A 21,388-nucleotide genomic window follows, 5' to 3' on the forward strand; every position below is an offset into this window, starting at 1 on the left:
TGCCTCCCATGTTCAAGCAATTCTCTTGCCTCAGCCTCCCAAGTAGCTGGGACTACAGGTGCACATCACCACGCCCGAAATTCCCAGGAATGCAGCCCAGTAGGTCTCAGCCTCATTTTACCCAGAGTAAACAAGGTGAATGCAATGATCACAACAAGCACAGTGCTTCAGTTTTCAGTGTTTTGAACCACATGGATCTATGATTGAGGCAGTTGATCATGTTCTTGAACCAAACTGTGTTCTGCTCACCCACAGTAGCGGAGCCAAACAGTGGCATTGGGATAACAGTGAGAGAAAGTGAGGCATTTGTTGCAGGGCACCAAGCAAGGAGAATTCGGCAGCTCATGCTAAAGATCCAAACTCCTGGATGGCTTACAGGTAAGGGTTTTTGTTTGTTTGTTTGTTTGTTTTTGAGATAGAGTATTGCTCTTGTTGCCCAGGCTGGAGTGCAGTGGCATGGTCTCAGCTCCCTGCAACCTCTGCCTCCCGGGTTCAAGCGATTCTCCTGCCTCAGCCTCCCTAGTAGCTGAGATTATAGGTATGTACCACCATGCCTGGCTAATTTTGTATGTTTAGTAGAGACGGGGTTTCTCCATGTTGGTCAGGCTGGTCTCGAACTCCCGACCTCAGGTGATCCACCCGCCTTGGCCTCCCAAACTGCTGGAATTACAGGCCCGAACCATCACGCACGGCCCAGGCAAGGGTTTTCAAAGACAGAGAGGCAGAGGTTGCAGGCAAAGCCATAAACCAATATATGACGGCTATACATTGGTGTTCATTGTGAGACCCCATCTCTACAAAAAAAAAAAAAAATTAATTAGTAGGGTATGGTGGCTTGTGCCTGTGGTTCCAGCTACTTGGGAGCCTGAGGTAGGAAGATCACCTGAGCCTAAAAGGTCGAGCCTGCAGTGAGCTGAGATTGTGCCACTGTACTCCAGCCTGGGCTACAGAGCAAGACTCTGTCTCAAAAAAAAAAAAAAATAGGAAAGTTAGCCCTGGCATGTGGGAATGACCTCCTCCAGGCCCCTCAGGAAGAAATGTAGAACGAAGAACTGTGGTCAGAGTTCAGCCTCAGTTTCCCCTTATATGAGGCTTACAAGCCAGTGGGATCTGCTTGGTGGGTTTCTGTTTGGTCCGGGTTTCTAAAAAACAACTCAGGGACGTACGTTAAGATATTATATTTAGTTTCTGTAGGGAACAAAACATTTCCTGACCATAATTTCCTTAGCTATTATTTTAAGTTACTATTACTTTTATAAAACCAAAGAAAATGGTCCAGGCGCAGTGGCTCATGCCTACAGTCCCAGCACTTCGGGAGGCCGAGGCGGGCAGATCACCTGAGGTTGGGAGTTCAAGACCAACCTGACAAATATGGAGAAACTCCGTCTCTGTTAAAAACACAAAATTAGCCAGGTGTGGTGGCGCATGCCTGTAATCCCTGCTACTCGGGAGGCTGAGGCAGGAGAATAGTTTGAACCAGAGAGGCAGAGGTTGTGGTGAGCTGAGATCATGCACTCCAGCCTGGGCAACAAGAACAAAACTCCGTCTCAAAAAAAACAAAAACAAAAAAACAAACAAACAAAGAAAATGACTGAGGCAATTCTCAATCAATTTAGAGGTTTCTTTTGCCAAGGTTGAGGATGCACGTGGGAAAAAAAGACACAAGCCACAGTAGAATCTGTGGCCCATACTTTTTCCAGACAGAACTTTGAGGGCTTTAGTATTTAAAGCGGAAAAAGCAGCCAGGCACAGTGACTCGGGCCTGTAATCCCAGCACTTTGGGAGGCCAAGGCAGGTGGATCACAAGGTCAGGAGTTTGAGACCAGCCTGACCAACATGGTGAAACTCCATCTCTATTAAAAATACGAAAATTAGCTGGGTGTGGTGGTGGGCACCTGTAATCCCAGCTACTCAGGAGGCTGAGGCAGGCAAATTACTTGAACCTGGGAGGCAGAGGTTGCAGTGAGCTGAGATCACACTATTGCATTCCAGCCTGGGCAACATAGCAAGACTCCATATCAAAAAATAAAAATAAAAAATAAAGGGGAAAAAGCAGGCAGGAGGGGAAAGGGAAAACTTGAAAAAAAAAAGAGGGAGGATATGGTCACTTTCTTTTGCGGCTTTGATTAGGCTCACTGAATCCACATGTTGCGCAGGATAAAAAGGGGGTAGAAGGCGGGCCGTGGTGGCTCATGCCTGTAATACTAGCACTTTGGAAGGCCGAGGCAGAAGGATCACCTGAGATCAGGAGTTTGAGACCAGCCTGGCCAACAAGGCGAAACCCCATCTATACTAAAAATACAAAAATTATCTGGGCGTGGTGATGAATGCCTGTAATCCCAGCTACTGGGGAGGCTAAGGCAGTAGAATTGCTTGAACTCGGGAGGCAGAGGTTGCAGTGAGCCAAGATCGTACCACTGCACCCCAGCCTGGGTGACAGAGCAAGACTCTGTCTCAAAAAAAAAAAAAAAAAGGGGGTGGGTGGGTAGAAGGAACAGTCAATTCTGTATTCATCTCATGTGGTAAATTGGCACTTTACATAAGACAAAATAAACAGAGTACAGGAAACAGTCAAGTATGCATTTACCTTGGAGTGGGTGGGGACGATGACTTCTAGTCTCCTCTTGTCCCTTACCCACCCTCATCCCCCACCTGCAAAGACAAGCAGTTAATTTACATTGTCAGGGTGAGGGAGGCCACCTGTGGCCTTCTAGCTGCAGCTATCAGTTTAGAAACAAGAAGAAAAGCACTTGTTCCCGCCCCCTCCCGTGACTCAGCTTCCAAACTTAACTTTTCCCTTTTGGCATAGTGAATTTGGGCGCCCAAGATTTTATTTTTCCTTTCACACTTTCTTGCTTATCAAGTTGCTCATTTACTTCTCAAGGTCAGCTAAGTGCCTGGAATTTCCCTTGAAGGAAGGAACTCAAGGCTTTTTTAAATTTCCATGCTGGGGTGGTCGGGGGAGCGGCCACAGGCCTCTGAGGAGAAATTCTTCTCTGTCTCAACCACAGGGTCTCTGCTAAGATAATGCAGCCTTCTAACATGCTGCTAGACATAGGCAGGATGAAATACTCCAGTCTGATGCAACAAAACCTAAATCAAGCGTGTCCAACCCACAGCCCGCAGGGCGCATGTGGCCCGAGAAGGCCTTGAATGCGGCCCACCACAAATTCTCAAACTTTCTTAACACATTATGAGATTTTTTTGAGATTTCTTTTTTTTTTTTAGCTCATCAGCTATCATTAGTGTTTCACGTGTCCGTGTGAAGAGACCACCAAACAGGCTTTGTGTGAGCAACAAGGCTGTTTATTTCACCTGGGTGCAGGCGGGCTAAGTCCGAAAAGAGAGTCAGCAAAGGGTGGTGGATTATCATTAGTTCTTACAGATTTTGGGATAGGCGGTGGAGTTAAGAGCAATGTTTTGGGGGCAGGGGGTGGATCTCACAAAGTACATTCTCAAGGCTGGGGAGAATAAAGAACCTTCTTTAGGGTGGGGGAGATGACAAAATGCGTTGATCAGTTAGGATGGGGCAGAAACAAATCACAATGGTGGAATGGCATCAGTTAAGGCTGTTTTCACTTCTGTGATCGTCAGTGCTTCAGGCCGTCTGGATGTGTCCCTGCAGGTCACTGGGGATATGACTGCTTAGCTTGGGCTCAGAGGCCTGGCAATGAGTGTTAGTGTATTTTATGTGTAGCCCAAGACAATTCTTCTTCCAATGCAGCCCAGGGAAGCGAAAAGATTGGGCAACTCTGAAAATCAAGTCACTGCAGTGGGTTTCACATCCTTTTACGCAGGCCTCGGAGCTAAACCAGTGCAGGGCCCAGGGCCTGTGGCCTGAGACAGGCCAGGCCCTTAGGGAAGGACCCTGCAATGTGCCACAGGTAACCTGTGACTCTTCCCCACGCCCTCACCCCCCCGCCCCATGTGCACAGAGGGATCTGCAGCCATTCCCCAGGGTGACGGGGACAGTCACTGTGTGCAGGGGAAGATGCGGGTTTGGGGGCTGTAAATAAAAAATAAAATTCTGCTGGGTGCGGTGGCTCAAGCCTGTAATCCCAGCACTTTGGGAGGCCGAGACGGGCGGATCACGAGGTCAGGAGATCGAGACCATCCTGGCTAACACGGTGAAACCCCGTCTCTACTAAAAAATACAAAAAACTAGCCAGGCGTGGTGGCGGGCGCCTGTAGTCCCAGCTACTGGGGAGGCTGAGGCAGGAGAATGGCGGGAACCCGGGAGGCGGAGCTTGCAGTGAGCTGAGATCCGGCCACTGCACTCCAGTCTGGGCGACAGAGCGAGACTCCGTCTCAAAAACAAAAAAACAAACAAACAAAAAAAGAAGCCAGCCAAAACCCACCAAAACCAAGATGGCGATGGAACTGACCTTTGGTCATCCTCATGCTCATTATATGCTGATTATATTAGCATGCCAAAAGACACTCCCACCAGCGCCATGGCAGTTTACAAACGCCATAGCAATGTGAGGAATTTACCCTATATGGTTTAAAAAGAGGGAGGAACCCTCAGTTCTGGGAATTGCCCACCCCTTTCCCAGAAAACTCATGAATAATCCATTCCTTGTCTAGCATATAATCAAGAAGTAATAAGTTCATGCTGCTTGCTGCTCTGCCTATGGAATAGTCGTTTTTTATTCCTTTACTTTCTTAATAAACTTGCTCTCAATTTACTCTATGGATTTACCTTGAATTCTTTCTTGCTCTTGATCCAAGGACCCTCTCTTGGGGTCTGGATCAGGACCCCTTTTTGGTAACAGGATCACTTGAGCCTGGGAGTTGGAAGTTGCAGTGAGCCGAGATCACACCACTACATTCTAGCCTGGGAAACAGAGAGAGACCCTGTCTCAAAAAAAAAAAAAAAAGAAAGAAAGAAAGAAAAATTTCTGGGCTTAGTGGCTCACTTTGGGTGGCTGAGGCAGGAAGATTGCTCAGGAGTTGGAGACCAGCCTGAGCAACATTGTGAAACCCCATCTCTATTGGCTGGGTGTGGTGGTGTACACCTGCTGGGGAGGCTGAGGTGGGAGGATCCCTTGAGCCAGGGAGGGCTAGGCTGCAGTGAGGTGTAATTGCACCATTGCACTCCATCCTGGGTGACAGAGTGAGGCCTTGTTTCAAAAAAATTTTTTTTATTAAAAAAAATTGCTGTTGTTTTAAACTTACAGTTTAAAAAATTTCAGCTTCTAACACATTATTGGAAAAGTGCAATTTTAGGGTTGTTGTCAATGTTGGGGAAATCTTGACCAGGTTTTTTTCACATATGAGCTGTAAGATTTTTGTTTTGTTTTGTTTTAATTTTTAAATTTATTTATTTATTTAATTAGAGATGGAGTTTCGCTCTTATTGCCCAGGCTGGAGTGCAACGGTGCAATCTTGGCTCACAGCAACCTCTGCCTCCTGGGTTCAAGTGATTCTCCTGCCTCAGCCTCCCAAGTAGCTGGGATTACAGGCATACAGCACCATGCCTGGCTAATTGTGTATTTTTAGTAGAGACAAGGTTTCTCCATGCTGGTCAGGCTGGTCTCAAACTCCTGACCTCAGGCGATCCACCCGCCTTGACCTCCCAAAGTGCTGGGATTATGGGCATAAGCCACCATGCCCAGCTTTAAATGTATTTTTTTAATATAGAGACAGGTTCTTGCCATGTTGCTCAAGCTGGTCTTGAACCCTGGGCTCAAGTGATCCTCCTGTCTCAGCCTCCCAAAGTGCTGGGATTACAGGTGTGAACCCCATAATATTTGGAAGCATCTTCTATAGTTTAATTTATGGCTCCATACGTTTCAAAGCTTGATTCCTTTCCATTACCTGTACTTCCAGTGCCGGGACTGTAAGCCAGGTTCACATTTGAAGACTACTTAAAACCTGCATTCATGCTGCAGTACTGGATGAGAGGCACAGTAGATGGTAGAGTATTTTTGGAAGCCATTTCTATACCAGAATTGTTACCAATTACTTAACTACACACAGCAGTGACTGTGAACTTCATACAAATATCTACATAAAAATATCTCGGCCGGGTGCAGTGGCTCAAGCCTGTAATCCTAGCACTTTGGGAGGCTGAGGTGGGCGAATTGCCTGAGGTCAGAGTTCGAGACAAGCCTAGGCAACATGGTGAAACCCGTCTCTACTGAAATACAAAAAATGTACTACATGGGAGACTGAGGCAGGAGAATTGCTTGAATCCAGGAGGCAGACGTTGCAGTGAGCCGAGATCGCACCATTGCACTCCAGCCTGGGCGATTCCATCTCCAAACAAAGAAACAAACAAACAAAACTCAATAAACCCAAACAGATGTATCTCCACCTCAATTTTCCTTTAGATGGTCCCCCAAAACAACTACAACCATTCTAGTGCCTTAAGGGAAGATGAGAGAGAAGGTAATAGAGAGTGGAAAGAGGCAGGGATTGCCATTAATATACCTCAATCTTGTGCAATTTATTTTGTGTAACATTATATTTAAATAAAGTCCAACTAACCCAGCATAGTAGTTCATGCCTATGATCCCAGCAACATGGGAGGCTGAAGCAGAAGGATCACTTGAGGCCAGGAGTTGGAGACCAGCCTGCCTGAGCAACATAGTGAGACTCTGTTGCTAATAAAAAAGATTTCTTTTTAATTAGCAGGATATGGTGGTGTGCATCTGTAGCCCCAGCTACTCAGGAGGCTGAGATGAAAGAATCATGTGAGCCCAGGAAGTCGAGGCCGCAGTGAACTACGATCATGCCACTGCATTCTAGCCTGGACAACAAGGTGAGATACCATCTCTAAAAAAAAAAAAAAATTGAAAAATAAAGTCTGGTCAGACGCTGTGTCTCACGCCTATAATCCCAGCACTTTGGGAGGCTGAGACAGGTGGATCACTTGAGGCCAGGAGTTTCAGGCCAACCTAGCCAACACAGGGAAACCCTGTCTCTGCCAAAAAATACAAAAAAATTAGCCCGGCATGGTAGTCCCAGCTACTGGGGAGGCTGAGGCAGAAGAATTGCTTGAAATGGGAGGTGGAGGTTGTAGTGAGCCAAGATCACACCACTGCACTCCAGCCTGGGCTACAGAGTGAGACCCTGTCTCAAAAATAAATAAAGTCGGGGGGCTGGGTCGGGTAGTTTACACCTGTAATCCCAGCACTTTGGGAGGCCGAGGTGGGCAGATCACCTGAGGTTAGGAGTCCAAGACCAGCCTGACCAACACGGAGAAACCCCATCTCTACTAAAAATACAAAATTAGCCAGGCATGGTGGTGCATGCCTCTAATCTCAGCTACTTGGGAGGCTGAGGCAGGAGAATCACTTGAACCCAGGAGGCAGAGGTTGTAGTGAGCCAAGATCACGCCACTGCATTCCAGCCTGGGCAACGAGAGCAAAACTCCATCTTGAAAAATAAAAAAATAAAAAAGTCCAACTAAAAAAATATATCTTGCCGGGCGCGGTGGCTCAAGCCTGTAATCCCAGCACTTTGGGAGGCCGAGGCGGGTGGATCACGAGGTCAGGAGATCGAGACCATCCTGGCTAACATGGTGAAACCCCGTCTCTACTAAAAATACAAAAAACTAGCCGGGCGTGGTGGCGGGCGCCTGTAGTCCCAGCTACTCGGAGGCTGAGGCAGGAGAATGGCGTGAACCTGGGAGGCGGAGCTTGCAGTGAGCCGAGATCGCGCCACTGCACTCCAGCCTGGGTGACACAGCGTGAGACTCCGTCTCAAAAAAAAAAAAAAAATATATATATCTTATGTTTGCGAATTTTATAAAAGCATATAACCATGTTAACACCAGGACCTTAGTAAATGAGCAGCCTTGAAGGTTAAGCATCATTAGCTTTATGGTAAATATGCTTCTGACCCTGAGGAAATAGAAATATTCATACCTTCCAGGAGTTATTCAATCTTGCTCTAAGCTTGACTGATCCTCAGAGACCTAAACTACCCACAAGGTTCCCAGTCAGAGCAGGGACATGTGGAGGTCAGGCAATGGATGGAGTTTTGGCTATAGGATGTCTACCACTGGGACTGGAGAGACATCTTGTACATTAAACCAGTGGCCAATATATATATGGTTCTGTCTTCCCCACAGGCAAGATGTGTGGGTCCAAGCAGAAAAGCCTGGAGAATAGAAGTATGCTTTTCACTATTATTCCTAATAACCCACTAAAAAAGTTTGCTTCATCGTAAGAGTTAAAGAAAGAGGGAAGAAACACGAACTGTGGCTCAACTTAATGACAGATTTTAGAGAAAATAAGCCTGAGAGGGGCTTCTGGCCAATTTTGGTAAGGAGCACTTTCTCTTACAGACTAAGAGTACATATTGGTTTTAGGAGAGGGGGCTTATTACAAGCTCGGAATGTTTCTGTGTCAGGGAGAAGTTTATGGCAGGGTTGGGATGTCTCTGGTCGGAGGGGAGGTTATCTCGGGGCTGGCATCTTTCCGGCTGGTGGGGAAGTTAACTCTGGGCTGGCATGTCTCTCGTCGGGGAGAGGTTTGGAATGTTCCTGGTCAGAGATGTTATTTGTGGTTTATGGTCATGCTGACCTTAACCATCAGGCTAATGCCCTTTGGGTTTAGACAGTTTTTGATCAAGGGGAACTTGAGGATGACAGCGCTTGTCCAAGATGGCGATGCTCCGGCTCTGTCACCCATCATCCCACAACATTGACACTGGAGGTCCTGGGGCTTAGAAAAGAAATGCTGTTACAGGAAACAGTCATGTTTCTGATGAATCGGAAGTTGAAGCTACTCCCTGCTCATTTGGGGTTCTGCATGCCATAGACCAAGAAGCAAAGGAGGGGTTATGGTAGTGGGTAGAAGATGGATCCTGATCACAGGATGAAACTGGATTGCTGCTGTTGAAAAGGTGCAAGAAAGACAGTGTCTGAAATCAGAGACATCACTGGAGCACTCCTAGTCCAACAATCCTAGTCAATGGAAAACTGTGGTGACCCCCAAACACAATGCACCTGTCTTAGTCTATTTCCCATTGCTATAACAAAACACCTGTCTTAGTCTAACTGGGTAAATTATAAAGGAAAGAGGCTTATTTAGCCCATGGTTCTGGAGGCTGAGAAGTCCAAAATGGATGGTCACATTTGGTGAGGGCCTTGTGCTGCTTCAACCATGGCAGAAAAGAGGAAGGAGAAGAGGGCACGAGGCCAGAGGCAGCCTTGCTTTGTAACAACTGGCGCCTGCAGTAATTAATCAAGTCCCACAAGAAGAACTCCCATACTCTTGCGCTAATCCCTTCATGAAGCTGGATCCCTTACGATTCAAACACCCCTTAAATGTCCTACCACCTCTCAACATTACACTGGGGACCAAGCCTCAAGATGAGTTTCGGTGGGGACAAACAATGTTCAAACAATTGCAGCAGCCGAGGACTCAGAGCCTGCAGGAATGAAGATTTGGGTCACCTTGCCAGGTAGAGGACCCTGTCCAAAAAGGTGCCATCAGAGCTAAGGTGAGCACAGAATGGAAGTTATGATTAGCTGCTTAGGTTTGGGGGCCAGCTAAGGAGGTGGGGACTGTAGCAGCTACTTTTCATGAACTTGGGGCTTTTTTTCTTTCCCATCTCAATTGATTCCCCATCTTAATCCATTTGGGCTGCTGTAACAGAATACTATAGACTGGGTGTAGTATAAATCACAGAGATTTATTTCCCACAGATCTGGAGGCTGGGAAGCCTCAGGTCGAGGGGCCAGCGGATTTGGTGTCTGGTGAAGGCTTGCTTCGTGGCTTATAAACAGCATCTTCTTCATGTGACCTCATACGGCAGAAGGGGCAAGGGACTCCTCTGGGGCCTCTTTTATAAGAACTTAATCCCACTCATGAGGGCCCCATCCTTGTGCCCTAATCACCTACCAAAGGTCCCATCTCACAACATCCCCTTGAGGGTCAGGATTTCAACGCAGGGATTGCGAGGAGACGTAAACATTCACTCTGTTGGGCCGGGCACAGTGGCTCACACTTGTAATCCCAATACTTTCAGAGGCCAAGGTGGGCAGATCACTTGAGATCAGGAGTTCAAGACTAGCCTGGCCAACATGGCAAAACACCGTCTCTGCTAAAAATACAAACATTAGCCAGGTGTGGTGGTGTGTACCTGTAATCACAGATACTTGGGAGGCTGAGGCAGGAGAGTCACTTGAGCTTGAGAGGCAGAGGTTGCAGTGAGCAGAGATCATGCCAATGCACTCCAGCCTAGGGGACAAAGCAAGACTCCATCTCAAAAAAATAAAAAAGAAAAAAAAAGAAAAAAAGAAAAAAAACTCACTCTGTTTCACTCCCTTTTACTCATTACCTTAACTGAGGAATACAGGCAATTTCAGCTGGGAGTATGACCAGTTGACATCAGTCCACAATGATATGGTAGTTACTATGACTTACAGATCCCCTGTGTTAGGCGAACAAGCTCTTCACCTGGAAAAAAGTCTAGAGTGGGTGCTGAGGGGCCAAAGGCCTGGGCTGGGCTATTTACCTTTTCTTTGCCCCTCTGTATGCACCCCCTCGCCGTCTCCACCCCGCCCTCTGAGGCTGACCTGTGTGGTCCACATCCACAAACTCCCGTGGGAGGTGGCCACAGGGAGAGAAGAGACGGAGGTCAGGGTGTTTATTTCCCTGGCTGGCTGTATCCCTCAAGGGACAATGACATCTTCTCTTCCTGGGGCCTCGCAGCTCAACTCTCTCCCTGTGGATGCCAGGAACTGTTCTCCCCTTTCTCCCTTCAAGCTTCGTGGGGGCACCACCTGGCTGCTGCTAAACTCTGGGTTACTGCACCATCCTTTGTGGTTCCCCGACACCCACACTTTGCAAATAAACTCTCCTCCAATGATCCTATTTTGAATGTGCCATCTGGTTCCTGCTGGGAGACCAACTAATACAGTGGGTTTTACGCCAAAATGACTCTGCTAACAGTTTCGTATTTGAACTGCAACTTGTGTCCTGGCATTTCCTCTTAAAATCAGAGCTGTTTTGAGGAGAGCCTGGGAGTGCCTGCCCGTAACACTGACAAAAGGCAAAAGGGCTAAGGAACACAATGTAATCATCTAACATGGTGCCTGGGGCAGATTCAACGGCTAGACTATTCCTTCCAACTCCCCACTTCCCTGTTACCCCGTTTAGGGCCCCAGGCTCCGTACTGCAAAGGAAGCTGCTGGAGGGAGTCGGCATCCTTTGTGTGCCTATAATGTAAGTTTGGGTTTTGAAGTAGGGAGGGGTTAGAGTAATTTTGGCCAAAAAAAAAAGAGAGAGAGAGAGAGACAAGCTATGTTATTGAAGGCCTGCTCAATTCTTAAATGTTAATACACTTGCAAAAGGAAAGAAGAAAAGACATCTAATTTAGTAAGTTTGGAAACAAACAAAACCAGACTCCAAGCAGGACAAACCCAGTCCACTGGCAAGCAGGCACAGACTGACTGCGAAGTTAATGAAGCTGAAGTCCCAGGCACTGCACTTGCCTGAGGCCCTTCAAACACTCTCATCCTAATTTTGTATTCATAATTTGATTCTTTTTCTTAAAGAGGCCCCGGCAAATTATTTAAGCTTCAGGCCCCACAAAACGAAGCTCCGCCCTCTGGCAAGTGATTATTTTGCCTCCTCTCCAAGACACAATGAGATTCTGTTTGGGAGACATCAGCGACCTTTTTGTCTGCCAACTTACCCCATCAGAATTTACATGCATTCTGGATTAATACAAACAAAATAACGGCTGGGAGGAGATGTGTGCTGTGCTCCGTGACAGCGGCAAGGCTGCAGCCTTGGCCACAAGGAGAGCTCTCACTCTCTGGGCTTCCCCTGTAATGAGGACACGTGAATGGGTGGGACGATAGACAGGAAACACTTCCCCAGCTTCCACCGGGGCAGGGTGTGCAACCACAGCAACCACAGGGCACTTGGCGATCATTTGACTTCCAAATCCAAATTAGAACATCACAACTGGCTGGGCATGGTGGCTCACGCCTGTAATCCCAGCACTTTGGGAGGCCAAGGCAGGTGGATCACCTGAGGTCAGGAGTTCGAGACAAGTCTGGCCAACATGGTGAAACCTCGTCTCTACTAAAAATACAAAAATTAGCCAGGCGTGGTGGCGGGCGCCTGTCCCAGCTACTCGGGAGGCTGAGGCAGGAGAATTGCTTGAACCTGGGAGGCGGAGGTTGCGGTGAGCCAAGGTTGTGCCACTGTACTCCCAGCCTGGGTGACAGAGACTCCGTCTCAAAAACAAAAACCAAAAGAATCACAACCACCATTAACCACTACCTCGAAACCCTGTGGCTTCACATCGTGGAGTGGCAGTTGTCCTCAGCTCCTTATGCCAGGGGTAAAGACTCTTAATTAGTCAAAAAAAAGGTGCCATCTGATTTGCATCAGAAGTCCAACATTTTGCGAATCCTTTGACCCTGTCGTTCCATGTCTAGGAGTCTGTTGTAAGGAAATAATACTACAGTGCATAAAGACGTGAGTACTCAGGTGTTTATTCCCCCCAGTACTGTTTGTAAGAAAAAAAGGAATAAACTGAAATATTTATGTTTATTCAGTGTTTAGTGATAAATAATTAAATAAATGTTGGCACATCCACATAGTAGAATGTTGTGAGGCCATTAACATTAGAAGGTGGTAGAAAACATAATGATGGCTGCGCACAGTGGCTCGTGCCTGTAATCCCAGCACTTTGGGAGGCCTAGGTGGGCGGATCACCTGAGGTCAGGAGTTCAAGACCAGCCTAGCCAACGTGGCGAAACTCCATCTCTATTAAAAATACAAAAAGTAGCCAGGTGTGGTGGCACGTGCCTGTAGTCCCAGCTACTCAGGAGGCTGAGGTAGGAAAATCACTTCAACCTGGGAGGCAGAGGTTGCAGTGAGCCAAGGTCAGGCCACGGCACTCCAGCCTGGCCAGCAGAGCGAGACTCCATCTGAAAAAAAAAGAAAGAAAAGAAAAGATAATGACATGGAAAGATAAACATGGTATGAACAGACCTGGGGCTGGGCCCTGTGGTCTCACTCCCTGGTGTTCACACCCAGTGTAACTTCCTCCCCTGGAGTGCCGGTAGGACCTGCAACTTCCTTCCAGCTAATAGACTGAAAAAGGTGAGGGAGTTTGCCAGACTTAATTAAGGTCCTAAGTCAGTTGATTTTGAAGTCAAGGGGGCATTTTCATGGGTGGGCCTGACTAAATCAGGTGGAAGTCTTTGAAAGAGTATCTGGGCCCTCTCAGAGGGTCTCTCAGAGACTCTCCGTCTATTGCTGGCTTTGAAGAAGGAAGCTTCTATGTGGTGACAGGGTCACTTGGCAAGGAACTACTGTAGTCTCTAGTTGCTAAGGACTATCCCTGGCTGACAGCCAACAAGAAAACAGGAACCACAGTTCTAGTCCTACAACAACGAGGGGAAGAATTCTGCCAACAGTCTGAGGAGCTTGCGGGCCAATGTTAAGCCTTAGATGAGACCAGTTGAGCCTCCGATGAGACCACAGACCCAGCCGACACCTGGACAGCAGCCTGGTAAAGCTCTGAAGCAGAGAACCTAGGTGAGCTGGGCCCAAATTTCTGCCCTCAGAAAAAGATATGTGTTGTTTTAAGTTCCTTATTTTGTGGGGGGGGGGGGGAAGGCAGGTTATGAAATAATGTGCAGGCCGGGCACGGTGGCTCAAGCCTGTAATCCCAGCACTTTGGGAGGCCGAGATGGGCGGATCACGAGGTCAGGAGATCGAGACCATCCTGGCTAACCCGGTGAAACCCTGTCTCTACTAAAAAATACAAAAAAAAACTAGCCGGGCGAGGTGGCGGGCGCCTGTAGTCCCAGCTACTCGGGAGACTGAGGTAGAAGAATGGTGTAAACCCAGGAGGCGGAGCTTGCAGTGAGCTGAGATCCGGCCACTGCACTCCAGCCTGGGCCACAGAGCGAGACTCTGCCTCAAAAAAAAAGAAAAAAAGAAAAAAAAAAGAAAAAAGAAATAATGTGTAGCACAATCCCATTTTTGACTTAGAAAATGGGGTCTTGACACAAACTTAGAAAAAAACCTGAAACAAGTGCTAAAACACAGATGTTATATAAGGACTACAAAGGTATTATAAAATAGATATGATTAAAATGTCTAGATGCATGTCAGGAATTAAAAGCATAAGAAAAGAATAAAACACTATGACTGGGTACCATGGTTTGAATGTTGTCCCCTCTGCAATTTATGTTGAAACTTCATTCCCACTGTGTGAGTATTAAGATGTGAGGCCTGGCTGGGCACAGTGGGTTCACGCCTGTAATCCCAGCACTTTGGGAGGCTGAGGTGGGTGGATCACGAGGTCAAGAGATCGAGACCAACCTGGCCAACATGGTGAAACCACAACCACATCTCTACTAAAAATACAAAAATTAGCTGAGGGTGGTGGTGGGCACCTGTAGTCCCAGCTATTCGGGAGGCTGATGCAGGAGAATCACTTGAACCCAGGAGGTGGGGATTGCAGTGAGTTGAGATTGTGCCACTGCACTCCAACCTGGTGACAGAGTGAGACTCCGTCTCAATAAAATAAAATTAAATTAAAAGGTGGGGGGTCCTTTAAGAGGGGATTGGGTCATTGGGTCATGAGGGCTCTTCCCTCATGAATGGATCAATCAGTTCATGGATTAATGGGTTATCATGGGAATGAGTTAGTTATCATCAGAGTGATTCTCTTATAAGAAGCCAGTTTGGCTGGGTGTGGTGGCTCACACCTGTAATCCCAGCACTCTGGGAGGCTGAGGAATGAGGATCACTTGTGCCCATGAGTTTGAGACCAATCTGGACAACACAGGGAAACTCTGTTTCTACAAATAATCAAAAGAAATTAGCTGGGCATGGTGGCACACACCTCTGGTCCAGCTACCCAAGAGGCTGAGGTGGGAGGATCAATTGAGCCTGGGAGGTCGAGGCTGTGGTGAGCTGTGGTTGTGCCACTGCACTCTAGCCTGGGCGACAGAGGGAGACCTTGTCTCAAAAAAAAAGAAGCCAGTTTGGCCATCTCTCATAAATTCCTCTCCATGTGATGCCCTTGCTGCCTTGGGACTCTGTAGAGAGTCCCCACCCACAATATGACATCATCAGATGTGGGGTCTAGCCCTTAAGACTTCCCAGACTTGGCCGGGCGTGGTGGCTCACACCTGTAATCCTAGCACTCTGGGAGGCTGAGGCAGGCAGATCATGAGTTCAGGAGATCAAGACCATCCTGGCTAACATGGTGAAACCCCGTCTCTACTAAAAATACAAAAAATTAGCCAGGCGTGGTGGCGGGCGCCTGTAGTCTCAGCAACTCCGGAGGCTGAGGCAGGAGAATGGTAAGAACCCAGGAGGCGGAGCTTGCAGTGAGCCGAGGTGGCACCACTGAACTCTAGCCTGGGTGACAGAGTGAGATTCTGGCTCAGGAAAAAAAAAAAAAGAGGTGCCGGGCGCGGTAGCTCACGCCTCTAATCCCAGCACTTTGGGAGGCCAAGGCGGGTGGATCGCGAGGTCAGGAGCTCAAGACCATCCTGGCTAACACGGTGAAACCCTGTCTCTACTAAAAATACAAAAAATTAGCCAGGCGTGGTGGTGGACGCCTGTAGTTCCAGCTATTCGGTAGGCTGAGGCAGGAGAATGGCATGAACCCAGGAGGCGGAGCTTGCAGTGAGCTGAGATGATGTCACTGCACTCCAGCCTGGGCTACGGAGCAAGACTCTGTCTTTAAAAAAAAAGAAATAAAAGAAAGAGACATGTTGAGACTTTTTCAGAATTAATTTCTGCCGCCTTGGCCTCCCAAAGGGCTGGGATTACAGGTGTGAGCCACCACGCCCGGCCAAGTGAACGTTCTTAATGTCCCTGAAATGTACACTTAAAAGTGGTTAAGATCGAAAATTTTATGCCATGTATATTTTACCTCAACAAAAAACATGCCAAGCAACCCTAGCAGATCCACGCATGAACAGCAGAGGTATAAAAGCATGCAGGGGACTGATACACCATACATGACAGGAGAGCAGTCATGCCTGGGTGGGTGAGGAACCCAGGTAGGAAAGAGAACACAAAACACAGGATGCTTTTGGTGGATCTGTTTTGCTTCCATTCTAAAAACAGAATCTAACACCCTTACATTTCTTACCATTATATTCTAAACTTTTCTTTTTTCTTTTTCTTTTCTTTTTCTTTTTTTTTTGAGATGGAGTTTCGCTCTTGTTCCCCAGGCTGGAGTGCAATGGCGCAACCTCTGCTCACCGCAAGCTCCACCTCCTGGGTTCAAGCAATTCTCCTGCCTTAGCCTCCCGAGTAGCTGGGATTACAGGCATGCGCCACCACGCCCAGCTAATTTTGTATTTTTAGTAGAGACAGGATTTCTCCATGTTGGTCAGGCTGGTCTTGAACTCCCGACCTCAGATGATCTGCCCGCCTTGGCCTCCCAAAGTGCTGGGATTACAGGCGTGAGCCATGGTGCCTGGCTCTTTTTTCTTTTCTTTCTTTCTTTCTTTTTTTTTTTTTTTTGAGACGGAGTTTCACTCTCATTGCCCAGGCTGGAGTGCAGTGGCACCATATCGGGTCACTGCAACCTCCACCTCCTGGATTCAAGTGATTCTCCTGCCCAGAGTAGCTGGGATTACAGGCACCTGCCACTATGCCCAGCTAATTTTTTGTATTTTTAGTAGGGATGGGATTTCTCCATGTTGGGCAGGCTGGTCTCAAACTCCTGACCTTAGGTGATTTGCCCACCTCAGCCTCCCAAAGTGCTGGGATTACAGGCGTGAGCCACTGTACCTGGCCGGCTGACCCCCTCTTTATCCTGGGAACAAACTCCTCTGTTCCCTGGGTCCCTGCAGCCGCCTCGGCGTATTTGGCATCATCCTTGCCAAGTCTGGAGCAGGGGCTCGTGTGTGGTGTTGTCTCCCCTGGTAGTCTCCAAGTCAGAAGATCCTTCCTGACCCACCCTCTCCAGGTCGACCCACCACATCGTCATTGCAAGAATCCCAGCAGTGGAGGGTGGAGAAACTGCCTGGGGAATCTGAGCTATTAAACAAGCTGTCATCCACAGGGGCTGCAGCAGCGAAGGCTGCCTTTTCTGGGGAAACCTGGAAGGGTCTTTTTGAGTCAACAGCAGGTGCCCTGCTGGCCTTGCTGCACTTGCTGGAAGTTGTCTGCAGAGGTCTGGGTGTCTGGAATTCACTTCCAAGACTGTGAGGAAGGTGGTCGGCATTCCAGCACAGCGTCACCTGCCACAGCCTCCTCCTTCCCCAGCAGGTGACCCCTTCCCCCTTGAACCTGAGATGAAGGTGTTTGCTATGATCTCACCTCCATGTTACTGACAAGGTCTCCATTCCCCTGGCTGTGCTGAGCCTCTGTGGCCATGGGTGTCCTCTGAGCTCTCATGCAAATGGTGAAGCCAAGCCTGGACTGCACGTGGACCATGGTAAGGCCCCAGAGGACACAGTCCTATTTGCTGCTTTGAGGCTGATCTTTGCTTATTTGACCACCAGGGTTACCCTGAGGCTGCAAGTGTGGAAGTAATGTCCAGGTGGGTCCCTGCCACCCTCCCTCCAGCCACAGACTTGTGTTACGTGAGGCTCAGAGTGAGAAGGGTCCTGAAGGAGCAGCTTTGTGGTGATTGGCTGACAATACTCTCAACATGCCTCCTCTGAGCCTTCTGGAATATTTGCCAGCAACATGACTGAGGCCTACACAGTGTGGCGGAGGGCACGGTCCTCTGGGCCCCTCAGCTGCTGAAATGGAGTCAACTGTGGTGTTTCTACCCATAAGCGAAACAGGTGCATGGCTGACTATCTGCGCGGCTAAAATACATCATTTCCAACTTTTTTTTTTTTTTTTGAGATGGAGTTTCCCTCTTATTCCCCAGGCTGGAGTGCAATGGCACAGTCTCAGCTCACTACAACCTCTGCCTCCCAGGTCCAAGCAATTCTCCTGCCTCAGCCTCCCAAATAGCTGGGATTACAAGCATGCACCACCACGCCCAGCTAATTTTGTATTTTTAGTAGAGACGGGGTTTCACCGTGCTGGTCAGGCTGGTCTCGAAACTCCTGAGGTCAGGTGATCCACCCGCCTCAGCCTCCCAAACTGCTGGGATTACAGGTATTAGGCACCCCACCCGGCTTATCATTTCCAACTCTTACAATGGCTTTTGAAGAGAGCTGTTATTATCCCCACTTTGCCAAGGAAGAAACTGAGGCTCAGAGAAGTCATATGACTTGCCTGCATGCAAGCTAAATGTGGTTTCAGAAGTCAAAGGCAGGTGGTCCTAGGGGGTGGGGGTGGGCAGGCCTGAGCTCTGTGCTAGGGCAGGTGCTCTTTTGGCCCCAAGTTCTTGCCGTTGCAGGCAGCACTGATTGAGGAAAGTGAGTGGGAGGTAATAGACCATAGTAGTTTCACAGCAGCAAATGACTGTCACGGTAAGGAAAAGCTTGTTCCTTGCCTGCTTATTTATTTATTTATTTAACTACCACTCACCACAACAGAAACTGGTTATCTGCAGGTGCACAGCTATTCTAAGAGAGTGAACGGGTGTGCAGCTTCCTATTAGAGCTCCGAGGATCAGTCAGAGCCCTCCCGGCCTGGCCCGCCCTGCCCTGCCCTGCCAGCTTTGCTACCCCATGAGGCCACCTCACGTGCCGGCTGCTTCACTGCTGGCCTGACCCCAAGGCCAACCTACGGCCTTCCAGGGCCCTTTCCCTTCCTGTCCAAATGGGGCCAAACCAAGCAGGTGGTGCACTTTTTTTTTTTTTTTTTAAAAGACAGAGTCTCACTCTGTTGCCTCAACCTCCCCAGTAGCTGAGACTACAGGCACCCACCACCACACCCGGCTAATTTTCGTATTTTTAGTAGAGATGGGGTTTCACCATGTTGGCCAAGCTGGTCTCAAACTCCTGACCTCAGATGATCCACCCACCTGGGCCTCCCAAAGTGCTGAGATTAAAGGTATGAGCCATCGAGCCCGGCTCTGATAGACTCTTTTTTAAAATTCTCAAAAATGTCTGGGCATGGTGGCTCACACCCGTAATCCCAGCACTTTGGGAGGCTGAGGTGGGTGAATCACCTGTGGTCAGGAGTTCAAGACCAGCCAGGCCAACATGGTGAAACCCCGTCTTTACTAAAAATACAGAAATTTGCTGGGTGTCATGGCACATGCCTATAGTCCCAGCTACTTGGGAGGCTGAGGCAGGAGAATCGCTTGAACCAGGGAGGCAGAGGTTGCAGTGAGCCGAGATCACACCACTGCACTCTAGCCTGGGCAACAGGGGAAGACTCTGCTTCAAAAAACAACAAAAAAAATTATCAAATGATTTTATTATCAGCTGTAGCACAACCCAGGAAGGGGCATACAACACATATGGCAGTTTAACAGATCACTGTGAAGCAGACACCTGGAAATCGAGTGGTGACAGGGCCTTGCCAACATCCCAGAAGCCGGAAGTGTGCAGTTCCACACCATCCCGGCCTCGCTGCCCACCACTGAGGATGTCAGGAAGCATTTGCCCCAGAGCTCAGGTGAGAGGTCTGGGGATCCAGAGCTGGTGTCTACAAGACAAGGCAGGTGTGAGAAGCTGTGGGTGCACATGCTCAGTGTCACCTGATATTTGGGTCCATATATATGGATATTAGTCCTTGGTTCCTTATGCATTAACTGACACCCTTCCTTCACCCTCTTCCTACAGTGAGGTCTATCTCTCACATCCAGAGGGAGGTTGAAGTTAGGCCAGGCAGAGGCGTGCTACAATATACCTTGTAAGGACATTAGAACCTGGATGGAAATGTAATGGGAATGAAGGAAAGTGTGTGACCGGAAGGCCCTTGGAGAAGAGAGCAGATGCTCAGAGGAAGGATCTGCTTGAGTTTCCCTTCAGCTGTGACAGAAATCTGAAAACCAGTGCCTTCAACAACTAAGAGGGTTGTTTTTTCATGTCACAGAAGTCTACGCCTGTTGTGACTCAAAGTTGCCATCGAGAACCCAGTCTCTTTCTGCCTTCCTGGGCTGCTGTCTGAAGCAGGTGGCTGTCGGCCGAGGTTTACTGCCTTGTGGATGCAAGGTGGTTGCTGCAGTGCCAGCCTTTCATCTGCATCAAGGCAGGAAGAGGGAGGGCAAAGGACTCAATGCAGAGCCGGTTGGGTTGAGTCTCTCCCCTTTTAGGAGCCTGCCTCGGATCCTCTTGCAGTGATGTCCACTTACGTGTCATTTGCCAGAACTGGGTCCCTGGCCACCCTGCACTGTAGGGGAGCCTGGAAAATCACCTTAAACAAAGCTGGTCACACCAATACCCTGAGAACAGACATTGAGAAGGAAACTAGTAGCTTTTCCTCAAAGAAATAATTTGCAGTGGGGACAATGAGACATCCCTCCCCCAAGCTGCTTTCTAAGGATGGTGGGCCCAGGAGGGTTCAGAGCCCTTACTGCATGGGGTGAAACTTGGGGTCAGAGCTGAGTTGCTGAGGACTAAGAAGAGGCTGAGCTGCGTCTCCTGTGGTGCCCTTCCCAGCCCTTCACACAGCTTGCAGCTTCTCCTTGAAATCAAAGCTGAACCCATATTTTAAAGTGTTCTGTTTTTCCCATCAATGATGTATCTGCTTGTAAATATGTTAAGAAAAGCTGGGCAGACAAGCTAAGTGGTGAGATGTTGGTGGGGACTCAGGTGCACACAACCCTGAGGGCAGCCCAGAGCTGTGTCCTTATGGGCTAGGGCTTCATCGTATTGGTCAGGCTGGTCTTAAATTGCTGACCTCAGGTGATCCGCCTGCCTCGGCCTCCCAAAGTGCTGGGATTGCAGGCGTGAGCCACTGCGCCTAGCCCTATCTTCCTTTTAGACTTTTAAGAGATCTCTACATATTACAGATATCAATATGTACCTAATATAGCAACTGAAAGGGGCACCAAATGATTGTGTCAACATTCCAGGTTGAGGTTTCATTCAGGGGTGGGGTCCTGTGCTCTGCAGGAGGACGAAGTCCCAGCCCAAAAGCCCCTCTGGTGGAGGTCAGACTCCTCCTAACCACACACACATAGGAATCACTCTTAGATTTACAGTCAGAATTAGAGATGTTGAGACATTTTAAAAACAGGAGCGTGTGAGTTGAAATATAAATTTCCACCTTCCTTCAACAAATCAGGATCCCCCAGTACCACAGCAGCTGCCCTCTGCAGCAACGGCCTCCCTTACACAGGAATACGCTTCCAGTTCAGCCCAGTTCCCATCACCCCAAGACTAGGTCCCCAACACTCACTTCCCCCTTGCACTGTTGGCTCTCTTATCCCCAACATATTTTGCACGTTCCTGTTCCTGGAATTTGAGTTTGCAACACTGATCTAGAGCAAAGCCTTCCATTTATATACCGGCAACGGGGAATGGTAGAGGTTCTTGCCCAAGGGCACACAGCCTATGATGGTACAGCCAGGCCTT

The 21,388-nt window shown here is 48.5% G+C and overlaps 1 long non-coding RNA gene across 1 annotated transcript; it reads left to right on the forward strand.

Moving 5' to 3' along the window:
* The first annotated feature begins 12,862 nt into the window (after positions 1 to 12,862).
* On the forward strand, positions 12,863 to 20,547 carry LOC103877950. Its single transcript, XR_637872.4, has 3 exons — positions 12,863 to 13,517; positions 17,462 to 17,749; positions 19,292 to 20,547. It is a non-coding gene; the product is annotated as an uncharacterized LOC103877950 (long non-coding RNA).
* Positions 20,548 to 21,388: the final 841 nt, after the last annotated feature.

This window comes from Papio anubis, chromosome 12, assembly GCF_008728515.1.
Source record: "Papio anubis isolate 15944 chromosome 12, Panubis1.0, whole genome shotgun sequence".
Classification (NCBI taxonomy): Eukaryota; Metazoa; Chordata; class Mammalia; order Primates; family Cercopithecidae; genus Papio; species Papio anubis.